This window comes from Coenobita brevimanus, chromosome 31, assembly GCF_032717465.1.
Source record: "Coenobita brevimanus isolate Jiangsu-jjx chromosome 31, ASM3271746v2, whole genome shotgun sequence".
NCBI classification, from domain to species: Eukaryota; Metazoa; Arthropoda; class Malacostraca; order Decapoda; family Coenobitidae; genus Coenobita; species Coenobita brevimanus.
This window is the reverse complement of record NC_136984.1, coordinates 29,895,683-29,914,003: the sequence shown is the minus strand read 5'-3', so window position 1 is coordinate 29,914,003 and position 18,321 is coordinate 29,895,683. Positions and strand designations below refer to the sequence as shown.

The following is an 18,321-nucleotide window of genomic DNA, read 5'->3' as shown; positions in this document are numbered from 1 at the left end:
GATTTGGGTGTTAAATAGGTGCTATGCATGTCCGGAGGGAGTTGTATAGGTGTTTCTCTGTGTTAGGGTCCGTAAGTACAAGTCCATAAGCTGGGACCCAATATCCGGACAAAACCAATATCCGAACCTACCGATGGCTCTATTGATCCGGATATTGGAGTGATTACTGTATATATATATATATATATATATATATATATATATATATACAGTATATATATTTTTATCCAGCCATGGAAATGCCTATTATGTTGGAGATTGCCTGCACCTCTTTGTTCGTATCTTTTATAAAGGCTTCAGTGTGCATGGATGCATGAGCCTTGGTCACCTGATGATGGCTCTTCACACCGCTTAGTCTCTGGCAGCCTCCCTATTCCGTCTCTTATCTCTGAAGTCACACTCCTTGACCTGAGGTCATACTCTGTGACCTGGTCCCAAGTCTTTTCTGGTTTGCCTCTCACAACCCTGCCCCCAACGTTCACACTTCTCACTTTCTGCACCCACTTGTCATTTAGGCACATATTTTGTCAGTTATGGAAGCTCCCAAACAACATACCAAACAATAGCTACTCACACAACAGAATATCTGGAAGCACGACACTATCATCACTATCCCCAAACTCAACAAAAGCCCCACGTTACCTTCCTCACACCACCCCATCACACTCCTCTGCACCCCTTCCAAATCCATGGAACTACTGGTATTACAATTAGTAACACCTAACATCTCCCAAGCCTTATCACAACATGCTTTAGGCCGCTACACTCCTCAAACACTCTTCTTACAGACCTTACACAGAATCATTGATGGCATGAATTCAGCTAGGCCACCACACAGAACACTCCCAGTCACGCTAGACATTAGCAAAGCTCTTGATGCCATCCCCTGCCACAACCTCACAAACAAAATATTCAACACAAACATGCACAGTAACACAAAAAGATGGCTGGCAACCTATTTAGGAGGCAGATGTACACATGTAACATTTGGCGATCAGTCTTCGAACATCAGAAACTTCACAAATGGCGTACCCCAAGGATGTGTTTTGTCCCCTACACTCTTTAACCTATACATGCACGACGTACCCACACACCACAGATACACATAGCTTCCTATGCAGATGACATAACACATGTACACACCAAAACACAAGCACAGCTGCACACATCGTCCAGCCTTACTCGAACACACTACATGACTGGTTCACCACAAACAATCTCAAAATAGCCCCAGCCAAATCTACAGTGATCCTTCTCACAAACTGGACAGCAGAACATAGTCACATTCCACACCTCACCATAAACAACACTCTCCTACAACACACACACACACACACACACACACACACACACACACACACACACACTTAGAAAATACTTTTTAGAAATAGATTGGGAAAATGAGCTTAGAGGACAGGATTTAAATGTTATATATAGAAAATTCAGTGAACTTTATGAAATAGGAGTCCAAACTTACATCCCTTGGCACAAAGAAGTAGAAATGAAGATAAAGAAATGGCTTATTAAAGAATCTAAAAAATCAAAAGAAAAAAAAGACTTGTTGTGGAATAGATACAGAAGACACAGTAGTGAGAGGACATATAGCAACTATAAACAGGCAAGAAACGAATACGCAAGAATAAGGAGGGAAGCCTAAAAACAGTTTGAGGAGGACATCATAAACAAAAGTAGTTATCAACTGAAGCTATTTTACAGCTACATCAGAAGCAAAACCAAAGTAAAAGATAAAATACAATCCATTACGGATGAGGGAATCACCTACACACAAGAGAAGGATATTTATGAAGCACTAAATAAGAATTTCCAATCAGTTTTTACAGAAGAAAATAATTTTGAGAGGGATGATATGGAACATGCATGCCCACACATAGTACCAGATATACAAATACCAGAAAAAGAAATACAGGAGGAGTTAAGTAAATTAGACAAAGGAAAAGCAAATGATCCAAACGAAACAACAACACTCCTTGAGAGGTCTGTGGGAAACCCCTGTCTCTGCCATGGCCTTCCTTAGGGACTCGGTGTTGTTCTGCCAGACTGCCAAGGGAACAACTACTACTACTACTACTACAACTTTACCCAAGCTCCATATTTTGCCTGTTACATCATAATGACCATCTTTGTATTACATTAATAATTACGATGTTGCCTAACACCTATATTCTTGTGTGTTATTCATGTATTCTATGTAATTAAAGATGTAAAAAGCAAAAAGGAAGATGGGAATTGGTTGTTGGGAGAATAAATCACAAAGAAAGAGGTGTTTGGGAGCCTCCTTACCCAACCAGGCCAGTATTTTTGTCAGTTAAGGAAGCTTCCAACACCGTTTTCTAAGTGATTTATTTTGTTTATTACACCTTCCTGTCCTCTTCTGTGTTACATAAATCCTTCTAATATCACCACACTCTGCATAATTTACATACAGAAGGATATTAACAAGCCATATCCAAAATAAACCACTAAGAAAAGGGAGTTGAGGAGCCTCCATACAAAAAATAAATCACTAAGGAAGAGGTGTTAGGGAGCCTCCAGACATAAAATATATCACTAAGGAAGAGGTGTTAGGTAGTCTCTTTTCAAAAAATAAATCACAATGGAAATGGTGTTAGGCAGTCTCTTTTCAAAAAATAAATCACTATGGAAGAGGTGTTAGGCAGTCTCTTTTCAAAAAATAAATCACTAAGGAAGAGGTGTTAGGCAGTCTCTTTTCAAAAAATAAATCACTAAGGAAGAGGTGTTAGGCAGTCTCTTTTCAAAAAATAAATCACTAAGGAAGAGGTGTTAGGCAGTCTCATTTCAAAAAATAAATCACAATGGAAGAGGTGTTATGGAGCCTCCTTACAAAAATAAGCCACTAAGGAAGAGGTGTTAGGAAACCTGCTTAAAATAATAAACCACTAAGGAAGAGGTGTTAGGGAGCTTCCTTATCTGACTAGAATGTGGCTAAATCTCTTCTTGAACAGCGAAAAGATCCAGGCTACAGAGGACCCGTAGTGAGGACAAGAGTACTGGGAATACCACAGTTACCCCCACAGCTGGGTTAACACAGGGGATTACTCGACACCCATCACTGCACCACATATGTCAGGTAGCATGATTTTGTTGTTGTTTTTATTCACATGTATGGTGTAGATGGTAAGCTACAAGGTGCCGTCAAGAGTATTTATGATGGTAGTGAAGCATCTGTAAGGGTAAACATGCATCTAAGTGAATGGTTCACGATTGATGTGGACGTGCGACAGCGTTGAGTGATGTCCTCATGGTTGTTCAATATACAGTGCACTCGTGTAACTCACGAACTTCTATCTATCTATCTATCAATCTATAGCCCGATGCCCTAATCCCGCAAAGGGTGACTGCAGACAAAACGCCTCCAAGTCGCTCTGTCACCCACCATTTGACTACCCTTCCCGCAACTCATCCCCCCCCCTCATATACCTCTCAACTCCATCCCTCCACCTCATCCTCGGTCTACCCCTCCCTCTCCCTCCCTCCACCTCACCTACATACACCCTCTTAGTCAGTCTTTCATTCTCCGTTCTCTCCACATGTCCAAATCACCTCAATGTATTTCTTCTAATCTTCTCAGCCACATCCACATCCACCCTGCAACGTTCCTTCACTTCTTCATTCGTCAACCTGTCCCTCCTTGTCACTCCACATGCTCCTCTCAAGTAACTCATTTCCACTGCTCTCACTCTTGACTTGTTCCCCTCTTGCAAGGTCCACTCCTCGCATCCATGTGTCAGGGTAGGGATCACAATACTATCATGCAGTGACTTCTTAACGTCCATACTCACCTCCCTATTTCTCATCACTTCTTTCAGTGAACTCAATCTCCTGACTCATACCATCCATCAATCAGTTGACCTACATGGTGAAACTCATGCAGTAGCCCTGGATGTTTCTAAAGCTTTCGACAGAATGTGGCACTGTTCCCTGTTGTCCAAACTCCCTTGCTATGGACTAAACTCTTTTGTTCCTTTGATTTCCTCATATCTCAGCAATAGAAAAATAAGAGTTAAAGTAGATGATGTATATTCCACTTTCCACTCAGTTAACACCGGCGTGCCGCAGGGATCAGTTCAGGCACCAACCCTGTTTCTCGTTCATATTAATGATCTCTTATCTGTCACCCACAATCCCATCCATTCATATGCAGATGACTCAACACTTCATAGTTCATTCACAATCAGACATCCATTTACAATGCCCGATATCTCTGACTCTCAGCTCAGTACAGCCATCTCTTTAAATCAAGACTTATCCACGATCAGTGAATGGGGACTAAATAACCTTGTCTCATTTAATGCTAGTAAAACTAAATATATACAATTTACTGATAGACAGATATTGCCAGAATCGTATATTACCTTCAATGCTACAAATACAGTACTGTATTCCCATTTCCAAAAATATTGAAATTCTCGGCGTCTCGCTTAACGGTGCCCTCAGCTGGCCCTCTCATGTTAGATCACTTGGTAAAACCGCCTCAAAGAAACTTGGATTATTGTACAGAGTGTGTAACTTCTTCACTGACGAGCAGTTAGTTATAATTTATAAGAGTCATGTGCGCTTTCAGCTTGAATATTGCTCACCCTTGTGGAGTGGATGTGGAGAGGTTGCATTAAAACAAGTAGACAGAATTCAGAACAAAGCTGTTAGAATTATTAATAACCCTGCTATTACAGTAGAAGTCCGATTTTTCAGCATCTATGGGACCAGGCAAGTGCCGAAAAATCAAAATTGCCGAATTATCAAAAACCTTACCCACTCAGTACCTTATATGTTTCGGTGAACACTATCATCACTACTCATATCATTACAAATGTGTTTGGAGAGAGTACTGTATGGAGAGAGTACTGTATACTGTTTGATATTGTACAATACTGTAATGAATACAGCACTATACATGAATATGAAAAATAAAGAAATTAGTGAACATACTGTATATAAATGAAATGGTACATTAGGCCTACAAGTTCACATGCACTTACCTAAACTTATAGTAGGTTCCTTATTTACATATGTACAATAGAAGGGGTTGATTGGAGTCTGCTACTGCTGGAAGAAGTCCCCAGCAGTAGAGGGTCCTGCAGCAGGCTCTAAGGACTCTTCTCCCTGTTGCTGCGGCAGTAGAGCTTGAGGTTCAGCGACTGCTGTTGGTGATGGAGAGGAGGGAGCAGCAGAGGATGTAGCTTTCTTGGCAGCTTTTTTAAAGAGGTCAAATAAGGCTGCCTGCTTCACAGATGCTGCCCTTTTAGTCTGGAAGTCCCTGAACATGATGTGATACTGCATCACTTCACCAGTGTTAAAATGAGATGAGCCCTCAACAAACCGTAACAATTTTCCATAGGCCTCTGCTGCTTCCTTCCAGGTGACCTTATCCTGCTCATCTTCCTCTATTTCATCATCACTTTCAACATCCTGGGCCTCCATGGCCTCAGGATTTGTCACACTCATAATTAGTTGCTCATTTTGGCTTTTTCTATGATGAGAAACCCCAAAATAGGCTTCCCTTCAGAACGCTGAGCCACAAACCACCTATGCAGCACTTCATCCAGCTCACTTAACTTTGCTTTTTTCATTGCTTTCCTCTGGGTCGTACCGGAGGCCTGAGAAACAAATTTGAATGGATCGTTCTTCTGTTTCTTAATATTGTAGATGGTAGAGGAGCTTACATTAAACTCATCCATTATCTACTTCCTACTCATGCCAGCCTCTAATTTTTTCAACAGCTCAATTTTCCGAGCAATAGTCAACACCTTATGTGTACGCTTCTTGCTAACACCAGTTAACTTTCCACTCGTGGAGGCCATTTTCAAAGCACGCAGATGTTTATACTGTTCACAACACACGGCTGGTCCACTCAGGTGTTACAAAGCTCCTGTCTGATGTTACGGTGCTTACAGCGCACTCGTATAGTAATCTTAGGTATATTTTGGTACGAAGTTCACAAAGCACACAGAAGAATCGAGAGAAGTCGGCAGCATTATGGCAACAACTCGGGAGAATGGCGGAAGAATGGTGAAACAGATTCTCTTTTCCATGCTAGACTCACTACGTGATTGTCCTCTCTTTATGCTATGGGAGAAAGAGCTAGCCTCTGAGCTTCATGGCAGTGGTAGACTCGTTCCATCACTTCCACTATCTCACTCACTAAGGCGGGTAAAGGCGGGTAGCTAGCTGGTGAGCCTCATGGAGAATTTCAAGACTGACGAAAAAAATTGGAAAATCTGCCGAACGATCAGAGATTTTCGTTAATGGGACTATTTCTCAAAACTGCCGAAATGTCAGATTTGCCGGGGAATTGGATGCTGAAGAATTGGACTTTTACTGTATTTATAAACTACCTCCCCTACAAGTAAGAAGGAATGTTGCCTCCCTTGCATTATTTTACAGATATTTCTATAGCAAATACTCAAACGAAGTTGCGTCCATGGTGCCACCTCTCCATGCCTTCCCTCATGCTACACGGGCAGCTGGCAGCGCTCATGACTGGAATGTCACTCAGCCATACTGCAGAACTTCCGCCTATCAGAATTCATTCATTCCCCGAACTGCATCTCTCTGGAATTCGCTTCCCCACAGTTGTTTCCATCCAAACTTCAACCTACTGCTGTTCAAGTCTAACTGTTACAGATATTTTATGAACAGAGGACACCAGTAATCTGGTGCATGGATTTTTTTATTTTTTATTCATTTGTTTTTCCTTCCTTTGTTCTGTTATTAAAAAGAAGAAGAAGAAAAAAAAAAACTTCCTTCCCTGCTGTACCCTTTCACGCACTTCATTCCCCAAAGTTCCATCCTTACTCATCACACTACCCAAGTACTTGAATGCACTCGCATTCTCCATATCCTCACCATCCAACCTCACTGTACATTCTGTGACTTCATTCCTCTCAAACACCATAACTTTACTTTTGTTTACATTAACTTTCAGATTCCCCTTCCTGCACACTGTCCCAAATTCATTCACCAAACCTTGCAACTCCCATTCATCTTCACTCAACAATACTGTATCATCAGCAAACAGCAACACCGGAGTTTTCCAAATCTCACCCTCAATCATTAGAGCCACCCCCACATCCACTGCCCTACCTTGCACCTCCTTTACAACCCCATCCATGTATATATTAAACAGCCATGGAGACATCACAACCCTGTTTCAGTCCCACATTGAGATCAAAGAACTCACTCAGCTCACCATCCACTCGCACCGTAGCCCTAGCTCCTTCGTACATGCTCTTCACAGCACTCAACAATTTCCCCTCCACTCCTTATATTCTTAATACCTTCCACATACCTTGCCTATCTATTCTGTCATAAGCTTTCTCCAAGTCCATGAAAGCTGCGTACACTTTCTTTTCTTTCTCTAGATACTTCTCCACTAAACATCTTAGAACAAATATCTGATTTACACACCCTTTTCCCTTCCTAAATCCCCCTTGTTCTTCTCCACCTAGCTCCTCTGTCATATGCCTAACCCTGTCAATGAGTAATCTACCATATATTTTTCCAGTCACACTAAGAGGGCAAATACCCCAATGGTTACCACATACTTCTCTCTCCCCTTTTCCTTTGTATAAAGAAATTATCTAACTCATGGTGTCCTTATCTAAGTCACCATTATCATGAAACTCACGGAAAATGCTTTAACTTGCGTTTTCGACCAGAAAGTGGTTTATTTCTGAGATGTTTAACTCACGGTATTGTAGCCGCAACTCGCGACTGGAAGCCAATCATATTTAAGTACACAGTCCTTGTGATTGTGCAGCCAATCAGAACAATGCTTTCTCCACTCATGCCACCTACACCTAGTGGCCAGTACTGCAACTAGGCTAGTGTGCAGAAACCGCTACTCGTCTCTCGTCGACGTAAGTATTGTCATCAGTAGGATTTAAGTAAAGGCTTTCCAGTATTTTTTACAATCATACAAGGATATGTAATATCTTTTAATATTGGGTAACTGGATGTTTACTGCGGCCCCATATCCTAGGGTGGTGGCTAAACAACCTTGTACAGACTTGATGAGGTATTGATATGAGTACTGCAGATAAACATCTCATGGTGGCCTTCCATGAATTGTATTGCCATCGCCACATGATATTCAGTTTAAGAGAAGCCTTTCATGGTTAGGTCTAGCGGCATAGTGAGTGGCAGGTGAGCTGCCAGTTATGTTTTTGGTTAGTCATTTACAATGTTAGAAAATGCCTCTTATAAACCTTTTCAGTGGGATGTGTGGTGGTGTCATGATCAGTGCCTCAGTTGCAGTGACAGTTTTGTAATGGTACTCAGGAGGTGGCTGGAATTTTTTCATTCATGTATTGCCCCAAGCCAACAGCCTACCACGTTGAGTACACCGCTTCCCGTCCGATCAGCGAAGTTAAGCAACGTTGGGTCTGGTTAGTACTTGGATGGGTGACCGCCTGGGAACACCAGATGCTGTTGGCATAACGTTCTCCCTACGTGTCAAGTGGGGTTGGTGAAGGATTAGTGCCCCTCTCTGTAAAACAATTAACTCTAAGCCCTTGGCCACCCCGTTTGGGATACATGGCGTCTGGCAATGAATGAATGAATGAAAATCATTATAAGATATGCAGTACACACTTTTGAGACAGGATGTTAGTGTTAAGTGGTGTTAAGAGGGGTCCCGTCAATGTTACACTAGGCTACCTGACACCTTGGCAGAATCAAATATATTTTTCCCCATAAGGTGTGTTTTTTTTAACACGTTTTTCTAACTCACGGCATGAGTTCAGATGGAAAGTACAGTGAGTTAGGTGAGTGCAGTGTATATATGGATGGGGTGATGAGAGAAATAAAAACACGAGTAGTGGAGAGAGGGATCTATCTATCTATCTATTGCCAGACGCCTCAATCCCGTTTGGGGTGGATGGGGTGATGAGAGAAATAAAAACACGAGTAGTGGAGAGAGGGATCTATCTATCTATCTATTGCCAGACGCCTCAATCCCGTTTGGGGTGGCCACAAACAAATCGCCTCCAAGTCGCCCTGTCCCCCGCCATTTCACTGCCCTGCTCCCAACTCACACCCCCCTCTCTCATATACCTCTCCACCCCATCCCTCCATCTCATCCTCGGCCTCCCCCTCCCTCTTCCCCCCTCCGCCTCACTCACATACACTCTCTTCGTCAGTCTTTCACCCTCCATCCTCTCCACATGGCCAAACCACCTCAGTGTGTTCCTCATAACACTTCGTATCACATCCACATCCACACCACAACGCTTCTTTATATCCTCATTCGTCAGCCTGTCTCTCCACGTGACTCCACAGGCTCCTCTTAAATAACTCATTTCCACTGCTTTCACTCTTGACTTGTGTCCTTCCAACAAAGTCCAAGCTTCACTTCCGTACGTTAGAGTTGGTACCACAATACTGTCATGTAGTAACTTTTTCACTTCCATGCTCACTTCCCTGTTTCTTATCACTGCTTTCAAGGAACCAGCAACCTTTCTTCCCTGCTGTACCCTTTCAAGCATTTCACCCTCCAAACCTCCATCCCTACTCATCACACTACCCAAGTACTTAAACGTACTCACATTTTCCAATTCCTCACCATCCAACCTCGCTGTACATTCACTAACTTCACCTCTCTCAAAGACCATCACTTTACTCTTCCCTACATTCACCTTTAGATTCCATTTCTTACACACACTCTCAAACTTATCCACCAAGCCCTGCAGCTCCCCTTCGTCTTCACTCAACAACACAGTATCATCTGCAAACAACAGTACAGGGAGTTTCCAAACACTATCCTCTCTCACCAGGGTCACTCCAGCATCCACTACCCTACCTTGTACCTCTTTTATTACCCCATCCATGTACAGATTGAACAACCATGGAGACATGACACATCCCTGTTTCAAACCAACTTTCAAAGAGGGATGGCGTTGGTAATGAATGTTGATGGAAGGAATATCTCAAATTTGTTGTATGTTGATGATGCAGTAGTACTTGCAAATACCGGACAAGAACTTGGTAGACTAGTGCAGAGTTTTGCTGACATTTGTGAGCATTGTGCTTTGAGAGTAAATGAAGAAAAGAGTAAAGTGATGGTTATTGAGATAGAAGGTGACTCCCAGTGCAATGTTACAGTGAATGGAGAGAGACTGGAGCTGGTGAAAGAGTTCAGATACCTGGGTACAGTAACAGAGAAGAGAGGAAAATGTGCAAAAGAAGTGAAAGCAGAGTGACACAAGGAAGAAAAGTAGCTGGTGCAATGAAAGCCTTGATAAGAAACAGAGGCTCGAGTGTTGCAACTGCACGAGGCCTACATGAAGGAGTGTTAGTGCCAGTTTCAACATATGGATGTGATACTATGGTGTGGCATGAAAATGAAAAGACGAGTAAGAGCAGTGGAGATGGGACTGCTAAGGAATGTGTGTGGAGCACAGAGAGTGGATAAGATATGAAATAATGTGATTTGTGAAAGATGTGGAGTGAGGAGGTCTGTGGACACCAGAATCGAAGAGAGTGTCCTGAGATGGTATGGTCATGAGGGGAGATTGGATAACAATAGTGGTGAAGAAGGTATATCTGAGTGAATTTGAAGGAGGGAGGAGGCAAAGGTAGGCCAAGGAGAAGGTGGAGGGATATGGTGGATGAGTGTGTGAGGAAGAGGTTTGGAAGTCGGTGAGGCTAGGAGACTGACGATATCGAGCTGGCTGGTTGAATTTTGTAAGGAGAAACGCGTGATCAGGGATCTGGCACCCCTTTTTAATGTGACAGTGTCCAGATTGAGTCTATTGGATACGTTTATGTGAAGCTACAGAACGTGGTGAATGATTTTTGTGTATTAATTAGAGCCAGGATTCCGGGGGGTTGAATGATGAGTGAATGGAAGCATGGCCCAATGAGTGGGCAAATTTGGGCTGTCTGGACATTGCTATTCCTCACCCTGCCCTATGGTGGGAAAGGAGGTCCGGATGATGATGATGATTGATGATCATGCTGATGATGATGATTGTTTTCATTGCATTGTTGTCAGCATCATCATCATCATCATCATCATCATCATCATCATCATCATCATCAATATCATCGTCATCATCATCATCATCATCATCATCATCATCACATGCAGGTTTACTGTGCTTTCCATCCATTACAACATAGCATCTCTCTCTCTCTCTCTCTCTCTCTTTCTCTCTCTCTCTCTCTCTCTCTCTCTCTCTCTCTCACTATTCCACCTTCACTATGGGCAGTAGGTATGAGGCTTTGCCATTGTTTGTATGACCTATATAATTTTTTTTCTTATTTTTTTCATGGCTTTTTTTTTTTTTTTTTTTTTTTTTTTAATAAGAAGAAAAAACAAATGAGTAAAAAAAATACTCCATGCACCAGATCACCAGTGTCCTCCATTCATAAAATATCTGTAACAGTTAGACTTGAACAGCTGTAGGTTGAAATTTGGAGGGAAACAACTCTGGGGAAGCGAGTTCCAGAGAGATGCAGTTCGGAGAATAAAAGACTTCTGATAGGCAGAAGTTCTGCAATATGGCTGTGTGACATTCCAGTCATGAGCGCTACCAGATGCCCATGTAGCACGAGGGAAGGCATGGAGAGGTGGCACCATGGACGCAACCTCATCTGAGCATTTGCTATAGAAATACAGTACCTGCAAAATAATGCAAGGGAGGCAGCATTCCTTCTTACTTGTAGGGGAGGTAGTTTATTTATAATAGCAGGGTTATTAATCATTCCAGCAGTTTTGTTCTGAATTTTGTCTAGTTGTTTTAATGCAATCTCTCCGCATCCATTGCACAAGGGTGAGCAGCATTCAAGCTGAGAGTGCACTTAACTCTTATAAACTATAGCTAATTGCTTGTCAGTGAAGAAGTTACGGACTCTGTACAATAATCCAAGTTTCTTTGAGGCGGTTTTAGCAAGTGATCTGACATGAGAGATCCAGCTGAGGGCATTGTTAAGTGACACACCGAGAATTTCAATACTTTTGGAGATGAGAATATTAGTAGCACTGAAGGTAATATACAAATCTGTGAGTATCTGTCTATTAGTAAATTGTATATACAGTAAGTCCTCGAAATACGAAAACCCGAAGTACGAATTTTCGATGGTACGAAATTGATTAACATAGGACGAATTCCATAGTACGAAAATATGTCTCGATGATACGAAAATCGATACTCGATACAAAAGGAAATGCAGAGATAGCCCGATTATCCAGACTATATGATTTGAAGAAGTGCTTGAGTAGTCTGAAATCACAATTAATCAGGCAGAAACAAAACACAAGTACTGTTAGATTGATTTATTCACCGGGAAATGTACAGTGAAAGACAACTATCTTCCCAGTTCAGTCTGAAGAAAATTTACACCAAGCGAAATACAATGAAAACCCTGTTTCTACTAGTGCATGTTTCAAATGGTTCGATTTTTCCATGCTATATTTGTCAGACTTTGGGAAAATACTTGTGTCTTTCATTGTACACTTGAAGCAGCAGAAAGACCTTATCAGTTCAATGCATAATCCTCCAGCTTGTTTCTGTAATTTTCTGACAACTTTCAGTTTGGCAAATTACTTTTTCTTGCTGAAAAATTTCCTCCCCGTTATTATCATCACTTTCCTTTACGATCATTTCTAATGCAGTGGAAGAAACTCAACGTGCTCAAAGCTGGATATCGTTTCCCAATTTCCCAACTGGAGGTTAGGTTAGGTTAAAATTATTAGGTACAGATAAGCACGGTTAGGCCAGGTTTAGTTAAACACTTAGGGAAGAACAGTCCTTTCCACCATTATAACGAAATAAACAAGAGTTGTCACACCAGAATAGCTAAAAATAACAGGGAAACAGATTTAATAGGCAACGTTTACTGTATTTACCAACCGAGAAACAATCTGAATAATATAACAGACTATCAGGAAGAACTGATTTGGTAAGGTGCTTTTACTGCTTAAAGTAAAACATATGTTTAGCCCCCTCAGTGGCTGTGGGTTCATATATTGGCGTGCTTCTGTGATCGGCCTTGGGACCATTTTTTCAGAGTTGTAAAATCAATTTCTTTTTCTTACATATGTGAAGAGACTCTTCTGGCACACCTGGCTTCCCCTCCCCCCCCAAACCCATCCTGTGATTTGCTGTGATTTGTGTAAGAATTAATAAAATTAGGATGCGTGTTACATCAACATGTATACATCGGCCGAAAACATCTGGGACGAAGTGAACTGTGAATGCCAGACTGCTTGAGGTAGTAGAGTAGGGTCGTGTAAACACACCAGTGACCTTCATTCCCTTCCCATAATTGCTCACAGTTTTTTTTTGCTCACCCTAACTCAACATCACTGACACCAGTACAGTAAGGCGTTGTTCAGGGCCAGCAGCTATGAAAGCGATAATGGAATACATTATTGTTTGTATCAGTCCTCTCTCTTTCATACATACACATGAGAACAAACAAAAGAATGAGCAGTTAAATGTACACTAACTCTAAGGAGCAGAAATAACTGTGCTCAGTCAGTCCAAAATATATTGGGAAGAGTGATACCGAGCGAAGAATGTGGAACTGAATGCTAACCTCTGAGAACATGTGGGACGAAAAAGTAATTTTTTTCTGATTAGCAAACATTTTTGTACCATGTCGTCTCTTCAAATTGTAAAACCCATAATCTTTCATGTAAGCATACAGCCTAAAGACCTTACCAATTCAGTTCATATTCCTCTAGTTTGTCTTCTATATTTTTCTATTTTGAGGGTGGTAAATTATGTTCTCTTGCTAAAAGAAACTTACTCAAAATTAGGGTGCATGTAACATAAGCATGTTAACATCAGCGAATACATCTGGAGTGAAGAGAACGCCTGGCTGATGGGATGGTAAAGTAGGGTCATGTACACACACCAGTGTCCTTCGTTCTCTTCCCGTAATTGTTCGCAGTTTTTTATAATGCCCTAACTCAACGTCATTGACACCGAAACAGTGAAGTGTTGTTCAAGGCCGGCAGCTATGAAGGGGTCAGTGGAATACTACTGTATAAAAAATTCAAAATGGGCGCGGTGCATAGCGCTGCACTTGCTTGCCGAAAGAAAACGAACTAACCTCTCTCTGGTAAACAAATTTTTGCGCACTTCTCAGTTGAGTGCATGTCCCTCCTCTCCTCACAGCCTCGCTGTACGTGAGGATATTTTCGCAGCCCTTCACCTTTTCATATTGTTTCGCCATGCCTCCCAAGCGCCCTGCATCATCTCCAGCATTGGGGGAGCCCGCTGCAAAGAAGCAGCAGCACCGTACTCTGATTCTGGAAAGGAAATTGGAAATAATAGGACCCCATGAGGAGGGGGCAGGGAGTTTCGGAGATTGGGCGTGCTTTAGGCCTTGCTGTTTCCACCATTGGAACTGTGATGAAGAAAAAGATGTAAAAGAATATGGTCACCTCCTTCTGTACAATTGTACTGTATACAGGTATTGCTTACTTCTTAATGGGGGGGGGGGTGAAATTTAGTTGGGGGTCCGAGGGGGTCCTGGGACGCATCCCCCCATTTACAGCAAGCTTGCCCCCAACGCATGGGTTTCGTTCCTAACGTGGCGTGTTCGGCGCGAAACCGCGTAAGTTTTAACTGTTCCTTATTTTGCTCCCTAGATCTCCCAAACGTGGTTCCCCGCTGCCATCTGCCACTGGTAATCAATATGAAGCACCCCAAGTGGTCAGAAGGCCCATCCAATGTCACAACCCACAAACACAGCATTGCACAGCAAAACTCCGACACACAAACACCCAAACACAAGGCAACATTCCGATGCCGAAACCAGTCGGCGTCGGAATGTTGCCCCGTGTCCACGCACCTGCACGTCGAAGCCTTGCTGTGCAGCACTGTACTTGCAAGCCACAACACCAAATGAACCCTCCAACCACCCAAAGTGCCTCATATTGATCACCAATGGCAGACAACAGCAAAACACCACGCCTAGGGAGTCTAGGGAGCAAAATGGTTTCTGGACCATTCGCTGTCAAGCCAGTTCACCGTCACAACAATAACAAGACAACATAGACTTTGATGGATCCCCCTGAAATATAGTTATTAAAGTATTGATTAATTAATAATAAGTATATTTATAAAAGTATTGATTAATTAATATATTTAAAGAATGATGGGGAATCATACAGGGTGCGAATTGTCCTGATGGGGAATCGTTCATGTTTTGACGGGGAATTGACATGATGGCGAATTGTCTTGGAACCCACCAATCGTGTGTAATCTATAACTGGTTACAAGGCTTTATTTAATGCTTTAACTTTCTTTAAGTGCTTTAACTTACAGGTGCATACCAGAATAGTAAATGTTTAACTTACAAATACAGTACTGTGGAAAAGCAGTACAGCAAATATTTAACAAACAAATAAAAAAGGTAATATTCTGACGCCTATCAGAAAACTGGTTATAAAACTTTATTTCTTGCTTGAATGTTATTTAATAATACTTTAACTTGCACATAAACTTACCAGAACAGTACTGTAAATATTTAACTTACAAATACAGCACTGAGGAAAAGCAGTACAGCGAATCACATCACATGATCAAAACAAATCGTGCGTGCTGAGCTGATGTTCGAGGATTTGGCCTATCAATGGCCTCTCTTGCGTAAATATATAGTTTTCATTCATTCATTCATTCATTGCCAGACGCCATATATCCCAGACGGGGTGGCCAAGGGCTTAGAGTTAATTGTTTTACAGGGAGGGGCACTAATCCTCCACCAACCCCACTTGACGTAGGGATGCCAACAGCATCTGGTGTTCCCAGGCGGTCACCCATCCAGGTGCTAACCAGACCCAACGTTGCATATATATATATATATATATATTGTATACTGATATATATATATATATATATATATATACATAAATTTGTCACTTGGATTTATACCAGTTGGAATGACATTTTGAACACCAATGCCCGTCCACACCAAATACATGCTGGTGTGGCAGTGGTGGCTGTGCATCACTAAACTGTACACCATAGAAATACACACACACGCACACACACACACACACACACACACACACAGTGGGGGCAATTGCTCCGGTTTTCAGCAATGCAAAACTCCCATCCACACCATTTTGTGCATCAGCAATGGTTCTTTAATCTTACGTTATCTTATACATATCCCAGCACTAATCGTGTATAATTGTGAGCGTGTTCGGCAAGAACGTGTTCCAGGCGAGTTTGCTGTATATGTATTTCAGTGGGGAAAATCGTTCTATCTATCTATCTATCTATAGCCCGACGCCCTAATCCCGCAAAGGGTGGCCGCAGACAAAACGCCTCCAAGTCACTCTCACCCACCATTTGACTCCCCTCCAACTCACCCCCCTCCCCTCCCTCATATACCTCTCAACTCCATCCCTCCACCTCATCCTCGGTCTACCCCTCCCTCTCCCTCCCTCCACCTCACCTACATACACCCTCTTAGTCAGTCTTTCATTCTCCATCCTCTCCACATGTCCAAACCACCTCAGTGTATTTCTCCTAATCTTTTCAACCACATCCACATCTACCCCACAACGTTCCTTCACTTCTTCATTCGTCAACCTGTCCCTCCATGTCACTCCACATGCTCCTCTCAAGTAACTCATTTCCACTGCTCTCACTCTGGACTTGTTCCCCTCTTGCAAGGTCCACGCCTCGCTTCCATACGTCAGGGTAGGGATCACAATACCATCATGCAGTGACTTCTTAACTTCCATACTCACCTCCCTATTTCTCATCACTGCTTTCAGTGTGCCAACAACTTCCTTCCCTGCTGTACCCTTTCACGTACTTCATCCCCCAAAGTTCCATCCTTACTCATCACACTACCCAAGTACTTGAATGCACTCACATTCTCCATATCCTCACCATCCAACCTCACTGCACACTCTGTGACTTCATTCCTCTCAAACACCATAACTTTACTTTTGTTTACATTAACTTTCAGCTTCCTCCTCCTACACACTGTCCCAAATCGTTCTGATATACGAAATTTCGAATTACAAAAGTTTTTTTTTTGGTCCCTATCCCTTTTGTATATCAAGGACTCACTGTACTGTGTTTGGTTTTACTGGCATTAAATGAGACAAGGTTGTTTTGTCCCCATTCATTGATCGTAATTAAGTCTTGATTTATGGAGATGGCTGTACTGAGTTATAGTCAGAGATATTAGACTTTGTAAATGGGTGTCTGAGCGTGATTGAACTATGTAGTGTTGAGTCATCTGCATATGAATGGATGGGATTGTGGGTGGCAGATAAGAGATCATTAATATGAATCAAGAACAGGGTTGGCACCGGAACTGATCCCTGTGGCACGCCAGTGTTGAGTAGAAATTGGAATATAAATCATCTACTTTTACTCTTATTTTTCTGTCACTGAGATATGAGGAAAGCAGAGGAACAAAAGACGTTAGTCCATAGCAAGGGAGTTTGGACAGCAGGCAGCGGTGCCATACTCTGTTGAAAGCTTTAGAAATATCAAGGGCTACTGAATGAGCTTCTTTATGTAGGTCAGTTGATTGATGGATGGTATGTGTTAGGAGATTGAGTATGTCAGTGGTGGATCTTTCGTGGCGAAAACCATATTGTTTATCACTAATTAAGTTGTTGGATTCAAGATGTTTAACTGTGTGCTTATAAATTAAAATTTCAAATACTACCAAGAGAAGATGTGACAGCTATTGGTCTGTAATCAGAGGGGTCAGAGGCACTTCCTTTCTTTGGAAATGGGTGGATATTGGCTTCTTTCCATGAATTAGGAAATGAAGAAGTACGTTGGCATAGTCTGAATAATTTAGCTAGAACAGAGGCAAGTTCAGGTGAACACTTTTTCAAAACAATTGGAGGAATTCCATCTGGTCCTGGAGCTTTGTTGGTAGGTAAATTGTCTTGGATGGATTTTTTGTATCTTGTCTGTTTTTTAAGTGGAACAGTTTCAGGAGAGTCAAGTTCTATTGCTGGGACATTCTGGCTGACTTCCTCTATGGTAGAATTTTTGGCAAATGCACTGGCAAAAATGTCTGCTTTCCCATGTGGGTCATTTGTAATGTTGCCATCTGAAGATTTTATTGGGGGAATGGATGATGTCATGTTAATGTTATTATTGAAAGAGTTGAAAGTTTACCAGAATATTCTGTTGTCATTAGGGTTGTTAAGTAGTTTTGATGCTTGACTTTGAAGAACGTTTGATTTAGCTAGATTTATTACAGCTTTTGCATGATTTCTCTTAATTTTAAATTGAAAGAGTGATTCAGCTGTTTTGTATTTTAAGGAAGAGTTATATGCTAATG

The 18,321-nt window shown here is 41.9% G+C and overlaps 1 non-coding gene across 1 annotated transcript; it reads left to right on the top strand.

Moving 5' to 3' along the window:
• The first annotated feature begins 8,357 nt into the window (after positions 1–8,357).
• LOC145395548 (5S ribosomal RNA) lies at positions 8,358–8,475 on the top strand. The gene has a single exon (XR_013896624.1). It is a non-coding gene; the product is annotated as a 5S ribosomal RNA (ribosomal RNA).
• The last annotated feature ends 9,846 nt before the right edge of the window (positions 8,476–18,321 follow it).